Below are 7,376 nucleotides of genomic sequence, written 5' to 3'. Positions count from 1 at the left end.
TAAATGATTTTCACAATTTAGAGCTTGCAAGGTCAAATTTTATTGCATTAATTATCTCCACTGATAAAGTGATAATATACATGTCCAGTAGATGATGAAATTGCAAAACATATCACAGATGGAATTTGAGATCCCAAAACAACACTCAAAATTACTCTTCAATTCATGATTCATGATAAAAACATAATAATGTGTTATAAAGAATTCAAATGGCATCTCATGGCTTTTAAGAATTCCTTCTTCAGTTCAATATTGACCAGACAGTCCATTCTGGGATAAAGTAATTGCCCATCCAGCGACATGCTGTTAAAGCTATGTTTTCCATAAATACATTATAAAGACCTAGGAAGCAGAGAGGCTTATTGTAACATTATGCTCATTATTGACTGATTCACTTTTCACAGCATGAAAACTAAACAGAAGAAGAATTGTTCAGAAGAAGAGGAAACATCCTTTTGTTAGAAGAATGAATGGTTCTGTTTAATAAAAAGAGAGCAATTTTGGATTGTCCCCTTTTAGTGTTAGATTATAATGGGTTAGAAGAAATAAAGATGAATGTATTTTATGTCTTTGTGTCATGAATGATTTTCCTCTTGCCTCTTGAACCATTTACATTAAAAAAAAAACTTCTAAAAAATACTGATTTATATATTTCATTTTTCTACAATAAAAAGTTATTGCCTAATATGAAAAGAAAATGATGATATTGTGGATATAACCCATTTCTATGAAAGGTGATACTATAAATAATAATTAAAGAGAATAAAAGTTGTGGAAAGTTTTTCAACTTTTTTATATATCAGTGAATAAAAAGTGGGTTTCTTTGAATGTAAAGCATGCAAACTGGTCACATACATCTGTTTGATTGCATGCATTAGTAGGACCTATATTTTTAAAATAAATCAGTGAAACCATTGATTAACAAATGTTGAGGAAAGAGGAAAGAAACCCCATTTTAGGGGGATGTTTTTGTAGGATTGGGAGGGGGTATAAACATAGCTTCAATCACATTTAGACCATAAACCACATCATTAGGCAGTATTAGAACCAGTTGAGACAGAGATGAAGAATGGGTACAGACACAGCTATATTGTTGTTGAAAGTCCACCTAATACTTCGTGATGAATTGTTCAATTTGTATGCATTATTTCCTTTCATCTTAAGCTTCCCATGTCTTCTTTTGTCAGATGTGGATTTTAGTTGACCACCCATCTAGTTTTTGCTCTTTTCCACCCTGTTCTCACAGTTTTATTCTACATTTTACCTCCTGCTTCATTTTCTCATTTTGTTTTGTTTGGTTCTTTTATTCTTTCAACCTCCCAAGCTTTTAATTTTTTCTTTCTTCTTTGTGTCATCTCCTCTTTCTCTTCTTCCATCTGTTACACTCCTCCTCCATGCATTCTGTCTCTTCCATCAATATCTTTTTTTTTCTTTCTTTCTATCTCTCTTTCTTTCTTTCTGTCCGTGCAGGCACAGACCCTGTTTGAAACTTTGATCAACGAGCAGGTCTCCACACAAAGACTAGCACATACAAAACTTGCCTGAGTGAGAGGGCCTTCAGTACACAAGATATTAATAGGCTGCACATTCAGACCCTTAATGCGAGTGAAGGGTTTGCACAGCAGACTATAGACCATTCATGATAGCAAATCAAATATCTGTCATTCCATCTCTCAAACTCTTAATCCCACCTGTTTACTGCATTTCCCTCTTGTCCATGTATATGATCAATTTCTAATATTTTTTTTTATCTTGCATTGCCGCTTACTCCATGAGGACTTGAGGACCTGCTTATTTGCAAATCTCTGAAAGGCTTCCTCAATCAACCTTTTTTAAGTTTTTTTTATCCCCAGCAAAGTACCGGAACTATAAGATTTAAGACTTCATTTGGAACAAAATCATGAAAGCAATCTATACTCTTTGATTTGGAAAGGACTGTCATCTGTTTTTTGTTCATCATACACATGAAAAAATATCTGTAAATGACATCACTTGTAAGTTTTCGGGGGAGAGCAGACATTTGCTTTGGTAATACCCCTCCGATAAAGTTTCAGGGGTTCGACTTTTGACAATCCATATAAAGGTTTAATATATTTTGGATACAAAAAATGCCTATTTGTAACCTATGCTATCTCCATTTCATACAACCTTTTATTTTGGATTCTGTTCTTTTTTGATTGATTGATTGATTGATTTTATTCGTCAAGAATATCACAGGAGATTACAATGAAATTGAGGAAATACCTTGACAGGATAGCCCATGAAAGCCGAAAGGCTTATTTCCAATGCGGTCCTATAGTTAGTATAAAACATTAACATATTGTAACAAAAAATATAAACTACGACAAGTACTGGAATATTGGGAAAAAAAAATACATACAAACATATCCATCAGTCATATAATTAGCAAACATCTGAAGCAAACAATAATCTTCCTAATAAAATGTGAAACAAGATTATATTTTAACATACCCTAATGTATACATTATCTACAATACTAGAAACCAACTGTACAAAATGTGTTATTTTACTGGTAATGCTGTTCTCGGGCAGCTTCCAGTTTTAGGTGATTTTTTAATGCACTCTTAAATTGACAAAAAAATTTAAGGGCTTTTATTTTATCAGGAAGAGCATTCCAAGATTGGATGCCATTAAAATAAAAAGTGTTTCCAATATGTCCTTCACGTTTTGGTAATACGAAATTAAAATTACTATTTCGAGTATCGTACCTATGGATATTTGATACCCGGGTGAAATTATTTGCTATATAATGATCTAATTTATCCGAATAGAATATTTTATGCACGTGGTGTAATACTAATTGTTGTGACCTGTGATCTACATGAAGCAATCCTGCCTTTTCAAGTTCATTATATCCGACATGTGCTCTTGGTCCTAAAACATTTATATATCTCACAATTTTATTTTGAATTATTCTTAGCTTTTTCTTATCCGTAACACCCAGACTACCGTACCAAGCCGCATTAGCATAGTCGAATAAACATTGTATTAAAGCAAAGCATAAAATACGTCTAGACTTCATATTCAAACAGGTTTGATATCTATACAAAAATTTCAAGCGTGAATTTGCCTTTTTGGCGATTGAGTCTACCAAACCCGTCCATGATAGGTTACTTGTTAAATTAATTCCCAAATATCTTACTGAATCTTTTCTTTCAATTACCTGATTATTATATGAAACCTTGAAATCGTGTGTATATCTTAACTTTCGTTTCGAACAAAATAAAATGCTTTCCGTTTTCCCAACGTGTAAACTAAGCTTGTTGTCAGACATCCATTCGATGCAATTAGCCAAATCTGCACTAAGTTTTTTATCAATTATCTTGGGATTTGTATCTGAATATAGCAAGACACTATCATCAGCATATAAAATTAATTTAGATTCGTTAATACAAGTACACATATCATTGATGTAAGACATAAAAAGAATGGGGCCTAAAATGCTTCCTTGAGGGACTCCGCATTTAATAGGCAGTGAATCAGAAAGAACCGTCTGCATGGTAACTACCTGATAACGGTTAGATAAATATGATCTAAACCATGTCACACATGCAGAGTCTAAATCCATCACTTCTAATTTCTTTAAAAGTATGCTATGATTGACAGTATCAAAGGCTTTTTGTAAGTCTAGGAGAACCATTCCAACCATGCGCCCATGTGAAATTTCATTCCTGATAAAATCTGTTAAATGTATTAAACAAGTTTCAGTGGAATATCAGTTACGAAAGCCGGACTGAAATTTATATATTAGCTTGGTTTCTTGGAAGTATTTCTCCACTTGAGCATGAACAGATTTTTCCAAAATCTTCGACACTACACTTAATACACTTATTGGCCTATAATTACTAACGTCAGTTTTATCTTTCTTTTTATGTAGCGGGGTAACTTTTGCGAATTTCATATCATTAGGAATTAGGAAAGGTAGAAGACATAAGAGATAAATTAATAACATAATTCAAAGGTTTGTACAAATTTCTTGCCCCATCTTTTAAAAATCTTGCAGGTATCATATCTAAACCAGTACTTTTTGATCTTTTCAACCTATTTAGTTCATCTTAAACAAATTTTTCTGTAACGGGGAAAAAATGAAAACTACCTTTTGAAATACCCTTTTCTTCATAAAACTTTTGAAATTGGTCACTTTCTGCATGAAATTTTGTTGTATTTACTGGTAATTTACAAACTAACTTATCGGCCACAGTTGTAAAATAACGATTAAACTCATTTGCAATTTTAGCCTTATCGTGACTTAATTCACCTTGCACATTAATAACCATTTTTTTATCAGATTTCCCTTTACTTTTTAGACCTAAACCTTTCAAATTCTTCCACAATTTTCTAGAGTCATTTTTGTTTTCTTCGATTTGTTCTTGAAAGTATTCGGTTTTGGCACTTCTTACCTTCCTTTGAACTAAATTCCTTAAAACTTTATATTTCCTTTCAAGGTCTAAATTGCCAATATTCCTTTTCATATTTTTGTAAGCTACATTTCTCTCTTTAATTAAAACAATAATTTCATGGTTCATCCATTTTTCAGTTGATTGCTTAATTCTTACCTCTTTCAGAGGTGCGCTCATATCTATAATTGACAAGAATATAGATTTAAAATTTGCCCAAGCCATATTTACATCTTTACATTCAGTTACCTTGGACCAGTCTGATCGGGATAAATTTAAGTTGAAATTATCTACATTATAACCTTTTAAGCTCCTGATGGACACAGATCTGTGGTGCCCAAATACGGGCCTGACTTTTTGGCTAATGTGAATCTATCCACAAACATATAACATCCACATTTTGATTTAAGAATAAATCATATGTCTGTATGTTCAGTGTCTTATTGCTTAATGTATTTCAGATCTGACACTGGTGCAGGTAGATTTTGACTGCGCGCATTTGAGAATTCAGCTAGTTTCATGATTCTCTCATTATACATTTTTTGAATAACTGATGGAATAAAACAGGACAATTATACCTTTCATCATTAGCTAGATATTTAGGTACATCCTGCTTTGTTAAACTAACCACTGTGATAATTCAATTAACAAAATAATGTCTCATCAATCACACATGATTATTTTGATTGTTAGAAGACATTCAAATCTATTCTGGAACTTGGCAATTCCTTTATAGACATAACATGTTTGTTTCATTGATGTAATGCATGTGGCTGTTAATGTTGGCAGCTGACTTTTACAAAGTTGTTACGTGTTTTTTTTTAATTACATAACTTCAGATTGGGTAAATTATTGTTGCCCTGTTTTCATTATCCTCTTGAAATGCAAGTAATATATTTTGTAATATGATGGAGAGAGATGTTGAAGGCTTTCTGATTCCTATGATACTCTATTGGCAGCATGTGTGCAATTTATCAGACCTTGCCATTTTGTCACTTGTTTGCCACTCTAATAATATCTCATATTTAGCCAGGATAGCCATCTCAGCTATTATACCAGGTGGGTGTTTCATAAAGCTGTTCGTAAGTTAAGAGCGACTTTAAGAACGACTGGTGATCCTTTCTTGTGGTAAATGGTATTGAATTGGCGATTGTTTAGCGCGTATAAGGGTTCACCAGTCGTTCTTAAAGTCGCTCTTAACTTAAGAACAGCTTTATGAAACGGCCCCCTGGTCTTCCAATGGGCCCTGCACAACATATATGCCGAGCGCCTGGCGAAAGGACAGAAGGTCCCGTTTTTAAAAGTCTTTAATATGACTTGGGCAGGGATTGAACCTATAACCTGTTCATGAGGTAGGTGCTCTTCCACTAAGCCACCATGCCACCATGCCTGGCTAAAAACACACAAGGAAAAAAATGATATTCAATTTTTTTCACAAATTTTGTGGGCTTGGGGTGAAGAGAGATCCCAGTGTGGGCACACATGGGCTCCTTGCGCCAGTGTGGTAGCTAGTAGTGCATACAGATGATACAGTGGTGTGATGCAATGCATTCACATTAGCAGAGGTCATGAGACAGTGACCTTTGACCTTTCCAGCTTATACCCACTGTCTTCAACTTTCCAAAGAATTAAAAGAAAATATTAATATTTTAAGGGCTTATGGGAATATAGCTGATGTCACATTACACAATGACTAATAGGTTATGCCAGACAAATAACATGGATGTACATGTAATGCTAGACCAAGAGGCTACTTAAGTTCCTTCCTTAATTGGTTGTACCTTCTGGTCTTATTCTTCACAGAACAGTTGAAATCGATTTGTTCCTTCCTAAAACTTGCTTTGATATATTAATGTCACTGTTCTTTTTTCTGTTCAAGGATTTCTTTGTAATTAAACTGCTAATATGAAGTAAATGTGTCATTGTCAGCATCTAGAAATAACGACTTCACTCTAACCCTTCACTTGCAAATGTTGCAATACTGCACAGTTTAAATTCAACAATTGTTTATAATCAGTTTTCACTTTTGTACCAGCGATGCTTAATGATAGCTTTAATTCTCCAGCAACATAATTTCAAATGGTGCAAGTCTGTCATCTTGTACAATGTAGCATGAAAGATTTACTCATATAATCTTATGATCCATATTAATTTCCACTACATACATGTATTCTGCAGAGCAACACAGAGTGGACAAAATTAACACAAACCTCACCTCCCCCCAAGACTATAAGAAAACAAAAATGGCCACCAAGATTACATATTACTTGCATTGCTGTAGAAAGATATTATCTTTTTGGAAACGCTTTTGGCAAATTGGGTTTGTAGTAGGAAACCTAGTTTGTCTGATGAATATTTGTCTGTCCTAACACTCAATACTCCAAAATCAACACATATCGGTGTCACATCTTTCATCATATTCATTCAATCTTGTTATAACTGAGTGTCAGCTCTCACACCTCCACATTGGTGTAGTAAACATGAAGAGTCTGTTTTACCTGGAAGCTATGTATGCAATGCAGAGGCATGCCAGCCATAATATTGCCTTTGAACTAGTTTCAAGGGTTTCCTGGGAGGGTCTAGTTTGCCATGGAAATGAGCTATAAACTTGTAATCAAGCAGCCTCAAGTTCCAAGCTTGAGAGAGATAGAGGAAGCAGTGGCGTAATGAGCCAAACATTTTGAGGGGGCAAGATATGGTACATCGGGCAAAATTTATAACATTTTGACATTTTTATTACAAAAATTCAGTTTTTGTGATAGATTTTGAGATAATATTCAGACAAAACTATTATATTTCACTCTTCTCTTTTTCCTTTTTCTTTCCTTTACTCTTCTTTCTTCTTGGTCGTGATTTTTTATTTTTTATTTTTGGGGGGTCAAGCATCCCCAAGCTCCCCCCATCTGTATGCCACTGAGAGAAAGAGAGAGAGAGAGGAGAGGAAGAAAGTATGCATCA

This window comes from Lytechinus pictus, chromosome 11, assembly GCF_037042905.1.
Source record: "Lytechinus pictus isolate F3 Inbred chromosome 11, Lp3.0, whole genome shotgun sequence".
Taxonomy (NCBI): domain Eukaryota; kingdom Metazoa; phylum Echinodermata; class Echinoidea; order Temnopleuroida; family Toxopneustidae; genus Lytechinus; species Lytechinus pictus.
The sequence above is the reverse complement of the archived record's forward strand: the minus strand, read 5'-3'. Positions refer to the sequence as shown.